Source organism: Pseudorca crassidens, chromosome 14 (genome assembly GCF_039906515.1).
Source record: "Pseudorca crassidens isolate mPseCra1 chromosome 14, mPseCra1.hap1, whole genome shotgun sequence".
In the NCBI taxonomy this organism is placed as follows: Eukaryota; Metazoa; Chordata; class Mammalia; order Artiodactyla; family Delphinidae; genus Pseudorca; species Pseudorca crassidens.
In genome coordinates this window covers 43,586,230-43,606,176 of record NC_090309.1, presented here as the reverse complement: position 1 = coordinate 43,606,176, position 19,947 = coordinate 43,586,230, and positions in this window count along the sequence as shown.

Genomic DNA, 19,947 nt, shown 5'->3' with positions numbered 1-19,947 from the left:
TTGTCCCAGCTTACCCTTCCTACTCCCTGTGTCCTCAAGTCCATTCTCTACATCTGGGTCTTTATTCCTGTCCTGCCCCTAGGTTCTTCAGAACCATTTATTTTTTCTTTTACATTCCACATATATGTGTTAGCACATGGTATTTGTTTTTCTCTTTCTGACTTACTTCACTCTGTATGACAGTCTCTAGGTCCATCCATCTCACTACAAATAACTTCATTTCTTTTCATGGCTGAATAATATTCCATTGTATATATATATATATATATATATATATATGCCACATCTTCTTTATCCATTCATCTGTTGATGGACACTTAGGTTGCTTCCATGTCCTGGCTATTGTAAATAGAGCCGCAACTCTTTTTGAATTATGGTTTTCTCAGGATATATGCCCAGTAGTGGCATTGCTGGGTCATACAGTAGCTCTATTTTTAGTTTTTTAAGGAACCTCCATACTGTTCTCCATAGTGGCTGTATCAATTTATATTCTCACCAACAGTGCAAGAGGGTTCCCTTTTCTCCACATCCTCTCCAGCATTTACTGTTTGCAGATTCTTTGATGATGGCCATTCTGACCGATGTAAGGTGATAACTCATTGTAGTTTGATTTGCATTTCTCTAATGATTAGTGATGTTGAGCATCCTTTCATGTGTTTGTTGGCAATCTGTATATCTTCTTTGGAGAAATGTCTATTTAGGTCTTCTGCCCATTTGTGGATTGGTTTTTTTTTTTTTTTTTAATTGAGCTGCATGAGCTGCTTGTAAATTCTGGAGATTAATACTTTGTCAATTGCTTCATTTGTAAATATTTTCTCCCATTGTGAGGGTTGTCTTTTTGTCTTGTACATGGTTTCCTTCGCTGTGCAAAAGCTTTTAAGTTTCATTAGGTCTCATTTGTTTATTTTTGTTTTTATTTCCATTTCTCTAGAAGGTAGGTCAAAAAGGATCTTGGTGTGATTTACGTCAGAGAGTGTTCTGCCTATGTTTTCCTCTAGGAGTTTTATAGTGTCTGGCCTTACATTTAGGCTTTAATCCATTTTGAGTTTATTTTTGTGTACAGTGTTAGGGAGTGTTCTAATTTCATTCTTTTACATGTAGCTGTCCAGTTTTCCCAGCACCACTTATTGAAGATGCTGTCTTTTCTCCATTTTTTATATTCTTGACTCCTTTATCAAAAAATAAGGTGACCATATTTGCGTGGGTTTATCTCTGGGCTTTCTATCCTGTTCCATTGATCTATATTTCTGTTTTTGTGCCAGTACCATAGTGACTTGATTACTGTACCTCTGTAGTATAGTCTGATGTCAGGGAGTCTGATTCCTCTAGCTCCATTTTTCTTTCTCAAGATCGCTTTGGCTATTCGGAGTTTTTTGTGTTTCCATACAAATTGTGCAATGTTTTGTTCTAGTTCTGTAAAAAATGCCACTGGTAGTTTGATAGGGATTGCACTGAATCTGTAGATTGCTTTGGGTAGTAGAGTCATTTTCACAATGTTGATTCTTTCAATCCAAGAACATGGTATATCTCTCCAACTGTTTGTATCATCTTTAATTTCTTTCATCAGTGTCTTATAGTTTTCTGCATACAGGTCTTTTGTTTCCTTAGGTAGGTTTATTCCTGGGTATTTTATTCTTTTTGTTGCAGTGGTAAATAGGAGTGTTTCCTTAATTTCTCTTTCAGATTTTTCAACGTTAGTGTATAGGCATGCAAGAGATTTCCGTGAATTAATTTTATATCCTGCTACTTTATAAAATTCACTGATTAGCTCTAGAAGTTTTCTGGTAGCATCTTTAGGATTCTCTATGTATAGTACCATGTCATCTGCACACAGTGACAACTTTACTTCTTTCCCGATTTGTATTCCTTTTATTGCTTTTTCTTCTCTGATTGCTGTGGCTAAAACTTCCAAAACTATGTTGAATAATAGTGGTGAGAGTGGACAACCTTGTCTTGTTCCTGATCTTAGAGGAAATGTTTTCAGTTTTTCACCATTGAGAAAGATGTTGGTTGTTGGTCTGTCATATATGGCCTTTATTATGTTGAGGTAGGCTCCCTTTGTGCCTACTTTCTGGAGGGTTTTTTTCATAAATGGGTGTTGAATTTTGTTAAAAGCTTTCTCTGCATCTATTGAGATGATCATATGGTTTTTCTCCTTCAATTTGTTAATATGGTGTATCACATGGATTGATCTGCATATATTGAAGAATCCTTGCATTCCTCAGATAAACCCCAGTTGATCATGGTGTATGATCCTTTTAATATGCTCTTGGATTCTGTTTGCTAGTATTTTGTTGAGGATTTTTGCATCTATGTTCATCAGTGATATTGGCCTGTTGCTTTCTTTCTTTGCGACATCTATGTCTGGTTTTAGTATCAGGGCGATGGTAGCCTCGTAGAAGTAGTTTGGGAGTATTCCCCCCTCTGCTTCAATTTGGAAAAGTTTGAGAAGGATGGGTGTTAGCTCTTCTCTAAATGTTCGATAGAGTTCTCCTGTGAAGCCATCTGGTCCTGGGCTTTTGTTTGTTGGAAGATTTTTAATCACAGTCTCAATTTCAGTGCTTGTGATTCATCTGTTTATATTTTCTATTTCTTCCTTGTTCAGTCTCAGAAGGTTTTGGTTTTCTAAGAATTTGTCCATTTCTTCCAGCTTGTCCATTTTATTGGCATATAGTTGCTTGTAGTAATCTCTCATGATCCTTTGTATTTCTGCAGTGTCAGTTGTTACTTCTCCTTTTTCATTTCTAATCCTACTGATTTGAGTCTTCTACCTTTTTTCTTGATGAATCTGGCTAATGGTTTATCAATTTTGTTTATCTTCTCAAAGAACCAGCTTTTAGTTTTACTGACCTTTGCTATTGTTTTCTTCATTTCTTTTTCATTTATTTCTGATCTGATCTCTATGCTTTACTTCTGCTAACTTTGGGCTATTTTTTATTCTTCTTTCTCTAATTGCTTTAGGTGTAAGATTAGGTTGTTTGTTTGAGATGTTTCTTGTTTCTTGAGGTAGGATTGTATTGCTATACACTTCCCTCTTAGAACTGCTTTTGCTGCATCCCATAGCTTTTGGGTCATCGTGTTTTCATTGACATTTGCTTCTAGGTATTTTATGCTTTCCTCTTTGATTTCTTCAGTGATCTCTTGGTTATTAAGTAGTGTACTGTTTAGTCTCCAAGCGTTTGTATTTTTTACAGATTTTTTCCTGAAACTGATACGTAGTCTCATAGCATTGTGGTCGTAAAAGATACTTTACATGATTTCAATTTTCGTAAATTTTCCAAGCTTTGATTTGTGACCCAAGATATGATCTATCTTGGAGAATGTTCCATGAGCACTTGAGAGAAAGTCTATTCTGTTGTTTTTGGATGGAATGTCCTATAAATATCACTTAAGTCCATCTTGTATAATGTGTCATTTAAAGCTTGTGTTTCCTTATTTATTTTCATTTTGGATGATCTGTCCATTGGTGAAAGTGGGGTGTAAAGGCACCTACTAGGATTGTGTTTCCACTTTTATACCTGTTAGCATTTGCCTTATGTATTGAGGTGCTCCTATGTTGGGTGCATAAATATTTACAATTGTTATATCTTCTTCTTGGATCGATCCCTTGCTCATTATGTAGTGTCCTTCTTTGTCTCGTCTTTATTTTAAAGTCTATTTTGTCTGATATGAGAATTGCTACTCCAGCTTTCTTTTGATTTCCATTGGCATTGAGTATCTTTTTCCACCCCCTCACTTTCAGTCTGTATGTGTCCCTAGGTCTGAAGTGGGTCTCCTGTAGACAGCATATATATGCGTCTTGTTTTTGTATCCATTCAGCCAGTCTATGTCACTTGGTTGGAGCATTTAATCCATTAATATTTAAGGTAGTTATCGATATGTATGTTTCTATTACCATTTTCTTAATTGTTTTGGGTTTGTTTTTGTAGGTCTTATCCTTCTCTTGTGTTTCCTGCCTAGAGTAGTTTCTTTAGCATTTGTTGTAGAGCTGGTTTGGTGGTGCTGAATTCTCTTAGCTTTTGCTTGTCTGTAAAGGTTTTAATTTCTCCTTCAAATCTGAATGAGATCCTTGCTGGGTAGAGTAATTTTGGTTGAAGTTTTTTTTCCCTTTCATCACTTTAAATATGTCCTGTCACTCCCTTCTGCCTTGCAGAGTTTGTGCTGAAAGATCAGCTGTTAACCTTATGGGGATTCCCTTGTATGTTAATTGTTGCTTTTCCCTTGCTGCTTTTAATAGTTTTTCTTTGTATTTAATTTTTGACAGTTTGATTCATATGTTTCTTTTTGTGTTTCTCCTTGGATTTATCCTGTATGGGACTCTCTGAGCTTCCTGGACTTGACTATTTCCTTACCCATATTAGGGAAGTTTTCAACTATAATCTCTTCAAATATTTTCTCAGTCCCTTTTTTTTTTCTCTTCTTCTTCTGGGACCCCTATAATTCGAATGTTGGTGCATTTAATGTCCCAGAGGTCTGTGAGACTGTCCTCAGTTCTTTTCATTCTTTTTTCTTTATTCTGCTCTGCGGTAGTTATTTCCACTATTTTATCTTACAGGTCACTTATCCGTTCTTCTGCCTAAGTTATTCTGCTATTGATTCCTTCTAGAGAGTTTTAATTTCATTTACTGTGTTGTTCATCATTGTTTGTTTGCTCTTTAGTTCTTCTAGGTTGTTAAACGTTTGTTGTATCTTCTCCAAGATTCTATTTCCAAGATTTTGGATCATCTTTACTATCATTACTCTGAATTCTTTTTCAGGTAGACTGCCTATTTCCTCTTCATTTGTTTGGTCTGGTGGGTTTTTATCTTGCTCTTTCATCTGCTGTGTGTTTCTCTGTCTTCTCATTTTGCTTAACTTACTGTGTTTGGGGTCTCCTTTTCGCAGGCTGCCGGTTCCTAGTTCCCATTGTTTTTGGTGTCTGCTCCCAGTGGGTAAGGTTGTTTCAGTGGGCTGTGTAGGCTTCCTGGTAGAGGGGACTGGTGCCTGTTTTCTGGTGGATGAGGCTGGGTCTTGTCTTTCTGGAGGGCAAGGCCGCGCTGTTGGTGTGTTTTGGAGGTCTGTGACCTTATTATGATTTTAGGCAGCTTCTGTGCTAATGGGTGGGGTTGTGTCCTGTCTTGCCAGTTGTTTGACATAGGGTGTCCAGCACGGTAGCTTGCTGGTTGTTGAATGGAGCTGGGTCTTAGTGTTGAGATGGAGATCTCTGCGAGTGCTTTCGCTGTTTGATATTACGTGGAGCTGGGAGGTCTCTTGTGGACCAATATCCTGAACTCAGCTCTCCCATTCAGAGGTTCAGGCCTGACACCCGGTCGGAGCACCAAGACCCTGTCAGCCACACAGCTTGTGGTAGAGTAAAAGGTGAGCACCTTGAGGTGACACACTCCACACAGTTCCTCACAGAAAGTTAAGTCACACTCAACAAAATGGCTGCATTTCCACCTCAGCTTGGTGCCAGCCTGGAAGGTGCCAGGGCTCAGACTGGGCCCGAGGCAGAAGGGTGGCGGCAAGGTGAGGTAATTCGCGAGGCCACGCTGGGGTCCTAGAGCCCAGACCATGGCTCTGGCCCAGCTGGCCGCCAACCCCGCGGGTGCTTGATGTCGGTGCAGCTACTATTAAAACAGTCTGGAGGTTTCCCCCCAAAATTAAAAACAGAATGACCATATGATCCAGCAATTCTACTTCTGGGTATATATATCCAAAATAATTGAAAGCAGGGTCTTGAAAAGGTTTTGTACACCCATGTTCATAGTAGTATTATTCTCAATAACTAAAGGGCAGAAACAATCCAAGTAGTTATCAATGGATGAAAGAATAAACAAAATGTGGTATATCCATATGTTATGGACTAAGTGCTTGTATTGCCCCAAAACTCGTATGTTGAAACTTTATCATATCAAAAAATAACCCCAATTTTAAAATAAGTGAAGACCTGAACATTTTTCCAAAGAAGACGTACAAATGGCCAACAGGCACATGAAAAGATGCTCAATGTTACTAATCATCAAAGAATTGCAAATCAAAACCGCAATGACATAATCACCTCACACCTGTTAGAATGACTATCAAAAAGACCACAAATAAATGCTGGTGAGGATGTGGAGAAAAGGGAACCCTTGTATACTGGGTATATATCTGAAGAAAAGATATACTGTACCCCAACGTTCACAGCAGCATTATTTACTATACCAAGATATGGAAGCAACCTAAGTGTCCATCAACAGATGAATAAATATAGAATATGTATATATATATATCTTCTATATATATAGAAGACATATCTATATATATACACATATTTATATTCTATATATAGAAGATATATACACACACATACATACACACACACACACACAATGGAATATTACTCAGCCATAAAAAAGAATGAAATTCTGGCATTTGCAACAACATGGATGGACCTAGAGAGTATTATGCTTAGTGAAATAAGTCAGACAGAGAAAGGCAAATAGTGCATATTATCACTTATATGTGGAATCTAAAAAAATATGAATGCATATAACAAAACAGATACAGAGAACAAACTAGTGGCTACCAGTGGGGAGGGGGGGGAAGGGTAAAATAGGTGTATGGGATTAAGAGATATAAACTACTATGGATAAAATAGATAAGCTACAAGGATATATTGTACAGCAGAGAAATACAGCCATTATTTGGTAATAACTTTAAATGGGGTATTATCTATAAAAGTACTGAATCACTATGCTGTACATCTGAAATTAATATAATTTTGTAAAGCAAATATATTTCAATAGAAAAAAAAAACAGGATGCTACTAGGAGGTGGAGTCTTTGGGAGGCAATAGGATTAGAGGAGATCATGAGGGTAGAGGCCTCAATGAATGGGATTAATGAATTTATAAGAGTCACAAGAGAGCTTGGTTTTTCTCTGCTCTCTGCCATGTGAGGATACATTGAGAAGTCAGCAGTCTGCAACCCACAAGAGGGCCCTCACTGGAACCTGACCATGCTTACACCCTGATCTCAGACCGCCAGCCTCCATAACTGTTGAGTAATAAATTTCTGTTATTTATTAGTCATCCAGTCAATGGTATTTTTGATATAGTAGCCCAAATTGACTAAACAGAAATTAGTATCGAGAAATAGATATGCTGCTGTAACAAATACCTAAAAATGTAGAAGTGGCTTTGGAACTGGTAATGGTAGAAGCTGAAAAAGTTTTGAGGTCCATGCTAGAAAAAGCCTACATTGCCATGAATGAATCATTAAGGGAGATTCTGGTGAGAACTCAGAAAGAAAAGCTGTAGAGAAAGATTTAATCTTCTTAGAGGATAAAGTAATCCTGAACAGAATGTTGGTAGAAATATAGATGATGAAGGCCATTCTGATGTGGTTTCGGACAGAAATGAGAAGCATGTTGTTGGAAACTGGTAATCCTTGTTATAAAGTGGCAAAGACCTTGGCTGCATTGTGTTTATGTTCTAGTGTTTTGTGGAAGGTAGAACTTACAAAATTGGATATCAAGCTGAAACTATTTCTAAGTAAAGAGTTGAAGGTACAGCTTGGGTTCTCTTGACTACTTATAATAAAATATGAGACGAGAGAAATGACTTAAACATGGAATTGTTGAGCAAAAAGTGAAGCAGAATATAAAGATCTGGACAATTCTCAGCTTATCCATATTGCAAAAAAATGAGAACACCAAGGATGTGGCCAGGCAACCCTTTAATAAGATTAGTATGAATCAGCCATTTCAAGAGAAGCCAGGATTTATTCTTTAAGACAATTGAAGAATGACCCCAAAGGTGAATCGAACATCATCAAGGCTGCTTCTCCCATCACAGGCCCAGTGTGGAGGGGGCCTGTGGGGGATGAGGGGTTGGGAAGAATGGTTTCAAAGGAGGGGGTCACCAGGCAGTCCAGGATGCCCCTGCCCAGTGCCTCAGAGGTTGGGCCATCACGGAGAAATTAGCATGGGCTGTATTCAGCACAGCTATGGGGGGACATGGGCTACCTCTATCTAGATTTCAAAGGATGGGGTCAGCCGAGCCACAGGCTTGGAATCCCAGACTAGGAGAGCCACGGGCACATGACCCAACCCTAGAGAGCCATAAAGCCCAGGCAGAAAGTTGCTGTGGGGGCAGGGCCCCTACAGAAAGCCACTTAAGACTATCCCACAAAGTCGTGGGGGTGATACTGCCCCCCAATGGGATTGGAAGGCTGAGCATCAAGCCAAAGATGATTGTTCTTGAGCCGTTAGGTTTAATGCTCTTTGCCCTGTTATGTTTTAGACGTACTTGGGACTCGTTACCCCTTTCTTCTTTCCTACTTCTTGATTTTGGAATGGGAATGCCAACCCTATGCCCACCCCACAGTTGTATTTTGGAAGCACATTACATATTTGGTTTCACAGATTCACAGCTGAGGAGGAAGTGGCCTCAGCATGAAGCATGCATTGAGTCTCACCCATATCTGATTTAGATGCTATTTAAATGAAACTCTGGATTTTAGAATTTAGAGCTTATGGTGGAATGAGTTGAGACTTTGGGAGTTGTTGAGATGGTATTTTTTATGTGAGAAGGACATACATTTTGGGAGCCAGGAACAAAATGTTATGGATTGCATGCTTTTATTCTCCAAAATTCATATGTTACCGTCCAATGGGATGGTATTAAGAGATAGAGCCTTTGGGAGGTAATTAGGATTAGATGAGGTCATGAGAGTAGAACTAATATGAAGAAAGCAATACTGAGAGAGAATCAAGAGCCAAATGTAAGGAAATCATGATGTTGTCTAAATCCAGATTCTAGTTATCCCACAGCTACTGACAACACTGTTCTTGAGATATGGCTATGTGACTCAAAAGCCTTTTTTTTTTTTTTCGGCTTTAGTCTACTTTGTCTCAATTGAGCCTATAATATCACTTGAATTAGAAGGAAAGCTAAGAATTATGACTTCCTCTCCCCTGACTAGTGACAGGGCTGGAATTGTTGCTGTGATGGCAGACAAACAACTTCAGAAGGGGCAACTAGGGAGTCTCCTCCCAACATCTATATCTGATGTGGCACATTGCTACACTCTCTTAAGAATTATTAAAATTATTAATGGGAAGTAATAAAAGCACTTTATGTCCAAGATTCAGTTTATTTTTCAAATCTTTCATACTTATTCCCCGAAAATACTCACAATAACCCTGTAAACAGTTAACACAGATTAGAAAACTAAGACAAAAGGGTCTGACTTGAAACCCATTTTTCCCCTCCATCCATCCATCCAGACATGCTTTTTTACAGAATATTGCTTCTGATTACTGTTCTCATAGAGATTCAGAACACTGACTTCTTAGTAAATGTTCTTTAGGGTCACACAGAGGTTATTTCATTTCTTGTACAACTCAAATATCAATAGCTTACTTTTAAATCAAGCACACTTCTTTTCTCTTCACTTCTCTAGACTTATATACTTTGGTATCTCCAAAACTCTGATAGATTAAAGGCAATTTTGAATAGTGATATGACTTTTGTTCTCCCCCAAGGTTGGAAATAAAGGCTTAAATAAATTTAACCCAATAGATATTTGAAATTTAGATAATGAAACAACTTTTAAACTTCTCACAGAAACTAATCCCTTGGCTGCATTTATACCAGAGGCAATTAATTTGGCTGAAACAAATATTCTTTGATGACCATAAAGGATAAAGGATAAAGCAGAGTAATTTTGATATGACAGAATTATTATTGACTGGGGAATATTATGCAAAATTGGTATAACCAAGCAAGATCAAAAAGGCTCTCTGATTATAAAACATCAAAGGTTTCAGGCAAGTCCTTCCTCGGAGACAGGCTTGAAATATTGGAGAACCCATTTATACCATTACTTTAAGGAATGATTTTAATGATGGTCCCCTTGAGATGATATACTAAGGTAAAACTTCAGAATTACACTGAACCAACTCCATGAACTGCTTAGTTAGTTACAGAAATGGTTCACACTAAGCATCTGTCACTCAAGCTTGTATACATTATTTTTAAATGGATGGTATTGAAAAAACTATATGATTTATAGTTAGTTCCAATTTGGCCAACTACTACACATCTGACCTCAGGTTATCCTCAACATTTCTAAACATTTTTCCCCTTTGTGATTATCTTTTTTATGATATTTAAAGAGACAGTAATATGGAGAAACTATCCAAATTTATAATCATAAACTTATAAACCATAAATTTCTATACCAATGTTAGTTACTGATATCTAGAGTATATTTTTCTAAAGTTAAGATAGGAACAAGTTTCCAAACCTTTACTCAAATAAAACAAGTTGAAACAGTATTCTAGAACTTTATTTTCAACAACAGTCAATAATTCCTTTAAACACATACACAACACACACAGAATATGCAAACTACACTTAACGTTCAAAGTAGCAAAATCCCTATTTACTATTTTAGTATCTCCCTGTATAGCTGCAAAAAATTATATTTTTGCTAAACGCTTAATTTTAGGTCAATATACATCTCCCACACAGTTCTCCTAGTCTTATGTGAGGCTGCCATATTTGAGAGTCAGTAATGCTGGGGAAGTACCTAAAGAGAAGAGAGAAGCACTTTTGTTATTTATTAATGTGTAATACTGAAGGTAACTGTAGCTAAATGGGAACTCTGTATCCAAATGGGAACTGCTAACTAACTCCACCAACACTGAGTCTTGGCAAGGAGGGAGGGCACTGATGAAGTAGGTCAAACAGGATTTAACTCTCCTGTTTCTTATACCAAGTTCTATTTCCGATTATTGAGAAAGAAAAATAGATACAGATTAAAATGTGTCAAGGTGTGGAGTATCATGTAGGTTTTATATATATATATATATACACACACACACACGTGTGTATACATATATATATTAAAATGTACACACTGCATTAAGATATTGATATTTTAGTTTGGATTCTCATTAGTAGATATTCAATGTTACAATTTATTAAAATCCTAAACAGAATATTGTTAACAAAAAATGGCATAGTAAGAAAATCTAAAACTCTGTCCTGCCGTAAAATCAATAAAAACACTGGCAAAATCTATCAGAATGAACTTTTTTTGGCATTCCGGAAAATAAACAGAAGCTTGCAGCAACTAAGATAATGCTTAATCAACAAAAACTGGTGGGATTTTGTAAAAACAGAGACCCCAGCGGTGCTCTTACTTATTGGTCCCATTACCCAATTCTGGATTCAGATGTGAACTTGACTTAAGAGCTCACAGTCCCAATACAGAGAGCATTACTAGAAGGACTAGAAGAGACTTCATTCACAAAGAGATGTGGGTGATCAGCTGACCTGTCTGGTGACTCCTTGGATCAAAGTGTTTGCCTTCATCTTTGCCTAATTCAGAACTTTTGCAGTGCTGAGATGGCTATCTGAGGAGGAGGGGTGTTGGTCAAATATACAAGCAAAGACATTAGTCATGGCTGCCTAAGGGCAATGGAGACAGCTGGGACAAATAACAGACTAACCAAAAAGCTTGGGAAGAAAGACTAAAGAATGAGATGCTTTGAGGAATAAAGGTTTTGAAAAGCTCCAACATAATACTAGGAATCTGGAAGACCATGTATGCATGTTCAGAAAAGACATGAGAAGGCCCTAAATTCTCCCCTCTGACTGATCTCCAGGAAGGCTAAGGCAAAGCTGTAAACTGCCTGCCTGAGTACTCAGGATGTCCCCCCAAATGACATACAAGCCCATCTGAAAACTGAGAGATTTTACTTTAGTTCCAGCCATTTAAGGAAATCTCTGTCCAATCATCAGCTGATCACTAAGGCGACAGAACAGAGAATTCAGTGGCCAAACATAATAAAGAACACAGGCTTTACAAAATTAGTTCAGAAAAGCCACCAAACATACAACAACGAGCAGCAACAAAAAGCCAAGGGGAGGAAGGTGAATGTGATTTACAAATTTGCACAATCATAATATTCAAAATGTCAACTTTTCAATGAAAATTACAAGGCAATAAGAAAACAATAAAATATGACCCATACCAAACCAAAAAAGAAATGAAGAGGAACTCTCCCTGAGGAAGCTTAGACACTGGAATTACTAGACAAAAATTTTAAATAGCTGTTCTAAATATGTTCAAAAACTAAATGAAATCATGCCCAATGAATAAAAAGAAACCATAAGAATGACTCACCAAATTGATAATATCAACAAAAGGAAATAATTATAAAAGGGAATCAAAAGTTACATAATAACAATGAACAATCTGAAAGGAAATTAAGAAAACAATTTCATTTACAATTGTGACAAAAAAACACAAAAAGTAATAACTTAACCAAGATGGTGAAAAACTCATACAGTGAAAATTACAGAACACGGCTGAAACAAATTAAAGAAGACACAAATAATGGAAGGGCAGGCTGTGTTCATGCATCGGGAACTTAATATTGTTAAGGTGTCCATACTACCCAAAGTGACCTACAGATTCAATGAAATCCCAATCAAAATCCCAACATATTTTTTGCAGAAAATGTGTCCTATATTCACAGATGACATGATCTTATATATAGAAAAGCCTAAATAATTCACAAATTATTATAGCTAACAAAAGAGTCATCAAAATTGTAGGATACAAGATCAACATAAAAAGCAGTTGTATTGCTATATGCTAGCAGTGAGCAGTCTTAAAATGTAAACAGGAAAACAATTTTATTTACTAAGGCATCAAAAGAAATAAAATACTTAAAAAAATAAATTTAACCAAGAGATGTAAGAATTAGACACTAAAATCTACAAAACATTGTTGAAAGAATTAAAATAATGAAAAGATACCCCATGTTCATGGATTGAAGACTTAATATTGTTAAGATGGCAATAATCACCAAATTTATGCACAGATTCAATGCATTCCCTATTAAATGTCTGACTTCCTTTTTTTGCAGAAACGGACAAGCCAATTCTAAAACTCCTATGGAATTGCAAGGAACCCAGAGTGGCCAAAACAATCTTGAAAATGAAAAACAATGTTGGGGGGCTTCCCTGGTGGCTCAGTGGTTAAGAATCTGCCTGTCAATGTAGGGGACACGGGTTCGAGCCCTGGTCTGGGAAGATCTCACATGCCACGGAGCAACTAAGCCCGTGCGCCACAACTGCTCAGCCTGCGCTCTAGAGCCTGTGAGCCACAACTTACTGAAGCTTGTGTGCCTAGAGCCCATGCTCCGCAACAAGAGAAGCCCCCACTCACTGCAACTAGAGAAGGCCTGCGCATAGCAACGAAGACCCAACACAGCCAAAAATAAATAAATAAATAAAACAAAACAAAAAAACAAAGCTGGGGTACTCACACTTCCCAATTTTAACACTTTCTACGAATATACTCGTGTCAAATCAATATAGTACTGGCATAAGAATAGACATATAGACCAACAGAATATAATTGAGAGTCCAGACAAATCCATATAACTGATTTACAACAAGGGGGCTAAGTTCACTCAAATAGAAAAAATAAAAGGTGTTTTTTTGTTTTTGTTTTTTTCCCAAAATGGATCTGGGATAACTGGATATCCACCTGCAAAAGAATGAATTATATCCCTGCATCACACAAAATACTAAAATTCACTCAAAATAAATGTAAGATCTAAAGGTAAGTGTTAAAACTATAAAAGTCTTAAAAGAAAACAGAGGTATAAATATTATGACCTTGAATTAGATAATAGTTTCTTAAACATGACATCAAAAGCATATGCAACCTAAACAAAAAACAAATAAATTGTACTTCACCGAAATTTAAAACTTGTGTGAAGCAAAGGACACTATCGAGTCAGTGAAAACACAATCTACAATATGGAATAAAATATTTGCAAATAATATATCTGATAAGAGTCTAGCACCCAGAATACCTAGAGAACTCTTACAACTCAACAACAAAAAGACAGACAACCCAATTTAAAAATGGGCAGAGTTTTAATAGACAATTCTCCAAAGAATACATAAAAATGGCTAACATGAAAAGATGCTCAATATCTTTATTCATTAGGGACATGAAAATCAAACCACATTAAGTTACCACTTCACACCCACTAGGATGGCTATTAATAAACAACAACAACAAACAGATAATAAAAAGTATTTGCAATGATGTGAATGAACTGTAAAGCTCATACATTGTTGGTGGGAATATAAAATTGTGGAGCTGCTACGAAAAACAATTCGGCAGTTCCTTGATAAGTTAAACATAGGGTTAACATTACTCCAGCAATTCCATTGCTAGGTATACACCTAAGAGAAATGAAAGCACATAACCATGCAAAAATCTGTACATGAGTGATATATCAGCATTATTCATAATAGCCACAGTGTGACCATAACCCAGATGTCCATCAACCAGTGACTGAATAAAGATGTGATATATCTATAGAATGAAATATTGATATTATTCAGTCCTGAGAAGGACTGAAGTACTGATACATGCTACAACATGGATGAATCTTGAAAACATTATGCTGAATGATAGAAGCCAGACATAAAAGACCATATATTGTATGATTTCACTTATTTGAAATATTCAGCTTAAACAAATTCACTGATACAGGAAGTAGATTAGTGCTTGCTAGTGGCTTGGGAGGAAGGAAAGAATGGGGAGTGACTGCTAATAAATAAATGGTTACATTTTGGGGTGATACAAATGTTCTATAATTAGTGGTGATGGCTGTGCAACTTTGTGAAAATACCAAAAATCACTGAATTGTATACTTTAAAATTATTAAAATAATAAATTCTATATTATGCAAATGTTGTCTCAATTTTTTTAGTCCTAATATTCATGATACTTAAAAAGTAAACATTAAGTTAAACATAAACAGATAAGTCTAATATTAATGAGAGTGAAATACATATGTTCTAGACCTTCTTTATAGTATAGTTATACAGGTAGCACATTCTGGATTAGAGATTTTGCTAAATACTTCTTATATATCTTTTCATGATAGTTCTTGCAGAAACTTAATATATTAATCAATTGTTATATTATTTCTTTAATTTTACCCTGCCTTATTCCCCAGGGGATTTAAGAAGGTCATAAGGAATAGGAGACCCTCTTGTATTAGATACAGTTACACATCAAACTCTCATTGGTAGAGAAGAGTTAATGCTGAATGTTACAGAAACTAAGAATTGTAGCATTAACATAATTCAGACACAATTAAGAGTATAATAAGTAGCATTGTATTAGATGACTTCTGTAGTCACAAAACTTTTTTATATAAAGAAGTCACAAAATTTCTGGAAAAAGACTCCATGTGATGAGAATTAATCTGAACACATAAATACATGCATAGCTCAGAGATATTGTGTTTTTGGTTCCAGACCACTGCAATAAAGCAAATATGGCAATAAAGCAAGTCACAAGAACTTTTTGGTTCCCTAGTGCCCATAAAAGTTATGTGTACACTCTACCGTGGTCTATTGTGTGCAATAGCACTACGCCTAAAAAAGAAATATATGTACGTTAATGAAAAAATACTTTATTGCCAAAAAATGCTAACCATCATCTGACAGCCCAGGGTTGCCACAAACCTTCAATTAACCTTCAATTTGTAAAAACCACAATATCGGGGCTTCCCTGGTGGCGCAGTGGTTAAGAATCCGCCTGCCAATGCAGGAGACACGGGTTCAAGCCCTAGTCTGGGAAGATCCCACATGCCGAGGAGCAGCTAAGCCCGTGAGCCACAACCACTGACTGAGCCGGCGCTCTAGAGCCCGTGCTCCGCAACAACAGAAGCCACAGCAATAAGCTCGTGCACCACAATGAAGAGTAGCCCCCGCTCACTGCAACTAGGGAAAAGCCTGTGTGCAGCAATGAAGAATAGCCAAAAATAAATTTTAAAACTTAAATTAATAAAAAAGTTTATTAAAAAAACCCCACAATATCTGTGAATTGTAATAAAGCGAAGCGAGTGCAATGAGTTATACTTGCTTAATTAAGTGTAATCAATCACATAAATTGAAATTTTCTACTGCTAATAATGCCAAAGAACACATTTTCAAATGGATATTTCCCAAGATCATTACAATTCATATTATAGACACTGAAGATCTTCTTGGGAGTATCCTAAGATTATAACCTTTATCTTCTAAAGAAATCATATGAGCAGCTCAATATATGTTACCAGATCCCTCTTTTTCCATAGTGAAGCTTATCCAAAAGTACTGTTGGCCTAGTTTCAATTACTTTATACACTCAAGCAGAAGTTAAAACAGATGCTAATGTACATATAACTAGCCTTTGTAAAAGGTCTTATGGCTTCTCTCTTTTGTCAGACTTCTTGCTCATTGCCCAATTCCCCAAACACATCAGGTGACTGGTTGCTAGGCAACCAAGTGATACCATCCAGAGAATTCTCCTATCCATCTCAACAGATGCCATTTCATTTGGATACAAAGGGGTTCAAAGCTTCAGAATTCGTTTATGTGACCCAATAAGTCAATGTTATTTGGTGGTGAATTTCGGATGAGTAAACCATAAAAGTGGATTACATTGAAATGTTCATATTGAGACACATTATTATCAACATTTTATGATTGTATGGTACATGCTAATAATGAAAAAAATTGGAAAACATGTAAATGAAATGTAGCTAATTTAAAAATAACACTTTCTTCATTCCTGACCCAAAAGGGAATACCATGTAGGTTCTGCTTTACTGGTTTAGAATCAATTAATTGATAAATTAAGAAAATTGATAAATATTGTGTTCTGTAAGGCATAATACAGTTAAACATTGTATCAGCTTTAGATACCTCAAAATGACCATTACATTTTTGTAAAATTGTGGTTTTTCCTGACTGCTTTTAAATTTATCAAATTCAGCTGCTACCTCTAATTTGATTTTACTCTTCAGGTAATCTGGGTTTACTTCTGTGAAGAGTTAATCAACGCTTCTATAATTTTTTGACATATCAGGTCTCTATAGATATCGACTGATGTTCAGATCAAAGAGAGTTCAATAAAAAATGTCTTTTGGTAGTGTTTTTATAACTTATTTATAGCAATCCGTTGCAAAGATTGTTAGGATCTGTTGATGTGTTGCAGATTCTTTTACCATATCAAATAAGAAACCATAAAATATTATATTAAATGATGGTATCCTAGTGAAAGATGACAAGCTCAAATATTTAATTTTTCTCCCTCTGGCTTTAGGATTCATTTCAAATCTGTAAGGAATTTGTGTGTTTAAAACAATCAGTTGTCTCAAACATAGGTTTCATTCAACTCAACCAGAAGTTACTGAAGTAGATGACTGAAGCTTGGGAGTTTCCTAGGGAAGATTAAATAAGTAGTGACCCATTGTGAAGAGCCGACCTTCAATCAAAAACAAATGAATTAACCAGATCTGGAAAACTTGCTCTGGTACCAAGCAAGAGAAAACCTGGATATTAAAAGGAAAGTAGAAATGATTTTCTGGCTAAACAAATTTCAGGTTAATAATTATATATATTATGAAAAATGACTATGATAACTAACACTTGTATAATAAGGGTAATTTGCAATGTTCTTTGACATAAATTTATTTACTCAAAACAACCACATGATATAGGTATATTTTTCTATTTTAGGAAAGAAGAAACTAAAGTTCAGAGAGGCAAAGACCTCAGGATTAGAACCATAGCCATGTGACTCACAAATCAGTGGTTCTGTATCTACACTTATATTCTAACAGGCAAGGACATGCACTCTAGAAATTCTTATGGATGAGGTTCTTCGTTTTATTTAAAACCTCTGAAACAATGTGGCATTTTCAATGTTTAATATAATCTGGGTAGTAGAGATATTAAATTACATATTACAGCAGACATTGGAGTCAACCAAGCAATCATCACCATATCTAAAATATACTAAGATATTTTGGGAAGTATCAAATTGGTCACATCAAGGGCTTCTTGCTTCTCTGTAAACAGATTCGCAAAGAGAAAATCAAATCAGTGATGCTCAAAATAAACTCCAACAGTCAAGCAGTTTCAGAAAGTAATAAACTTGACTGTATACTTTTTGCCTGGGAATTTGTGTCCCCCCTATTCAAACACTGTGTTGCAAACAAAAGTTACTTTATGAAGCTGAGACTTACTCCTTCCCTGCCTTATGCCCTCATATATATTACAGATTTTATGAAGCCTGCACATAAAACCACCTGAAAGGATAGATTTACCTTGAAATTAAAGTATTCAGAATTAATACATCTTTATTTGAAGGCTACCTATATTTTAAAATTGCTGATTCTTTGGGAAATCTAGAGTTAAAATTATTCCTACTGAGGTGGTTCTTTCAATAAATCAACCACTGGAAGCACTTTCAAACAAAACTTTTCTTTTCCTCTTTCTATACAAAACCTAATGTAAGCTACAACTAAAGTAGTGATGATCTACATTGAAACGGGGAGTAAAAAACTGCTCAACTGATTTTCTAAAAAGTATTTTCCTACAGTCAAAGAAAATCATCATCACATGACTTCACTTTTTTTTTTTTTTTTTTTTTTTTGCGGTACACGGGCCTCTCACTGTTGTGGCCTTTCCCGTTGCGGAGCACAGGCTCCGGACGCGCAGGCTCAGCGGCCATGGCCCACGGGCCTAGCCGCTCCACAGCATGTGGGATCCTCCTGGACCGGGGCACGAACCCGTGTCCCCTGCATCGGCAGGCATACTCTCAACCACTGTGCCACCAGGGAAGCCTGACTTCACTTTTATACAGTCATATGGCCACATCATAAATCTTCAGTCCTATTTATTCAGACTGAATGCAGTTACTTCAGAATTTTGTGAATATCCAAGGTATCATGGAGAAGAACTTTAAAATAAGGTAAAAAAATGAAGGCATAGTGCAAGATCATATATTAAAAAGCTGTCTTTTATGGGTCACAGCCAGACATTTATTATTACCATATGGCTATTTGATTGGCACACATTTGCTAGATATTGAGAATATTTTAGTCCAATTCATTTGGCAAAAATTCAACAAAAGCCATCATTTTAAGCCTGATGCATAACTGGGTAGGCTAACTGGTTTATAGATGCAAGCAGAGGTTCAGTTTGTGTATGTATTCTGAAAAAAGCAAAACTTTAATCAGTACCTTTTTTAAAATGTGTACAGGAAAAATACATTGAGTAAACTTGCATAATTCTGGACTTTGCTATCAAATTGGACTTGCAAGGGGATTGTTTAAAGAAGGAGATACAAGAGAAGAGATAGAAGGTGGTTTTGGAGTACTCTTGAGTATCAAGATAAACCCAAAGACTTTGTCTTTACCATTCTTTTGGCAATTAATCATGCACTGTCCACAATATTTCTAGGTTGTTACACAGAACTGCAATTTAATTCATATGCTTTTTAATTCTTCATATTTTTTGCTTGTGAAACTTTGGGAGGAAGTAGGCTACAGTGCTAAGGAGAACAAACTCCAGCATAAGACTGGGTAATTCCAACTCTATTATTTAATAACTGTGTGATTTTGGATAAGTCTGTTAAAGTCTTTAGGACTTTATTTTGTGGTTAAATAGAGATAATAACTATATCTACTACAAAGGGTTTTTTGTAATGATTAAATTTTAATAATAGATATAAATTCCTTGGAACAGTGTTAGACCCATACATCAACATAAAATATTGTTGTTGATAATCTCAAAATTAGGAGCAGTAATAATGGTATTGCCTTGACATCAAGCTGTAGGCATAGAGGAAGCAGCGACTCTTTCTAAATCAGTCTCCCTCAAATGTACTCCACATAGTAGGAACTCAAAAATGTTGATTTACTGAGTCCGGGAATACCGCTATTGTAACTCTTCAGAAGCAAGAATTACAAGCCCAGTCCATTCAATATGGGGTAAAAAGATATCTTCTTACATAATATAATTTGTATACACCCAATAGCAATCCATTCTGCATCCAATTTTGGATCTTGGAATGACCAAATCAAAAGGTCAAATAGCCC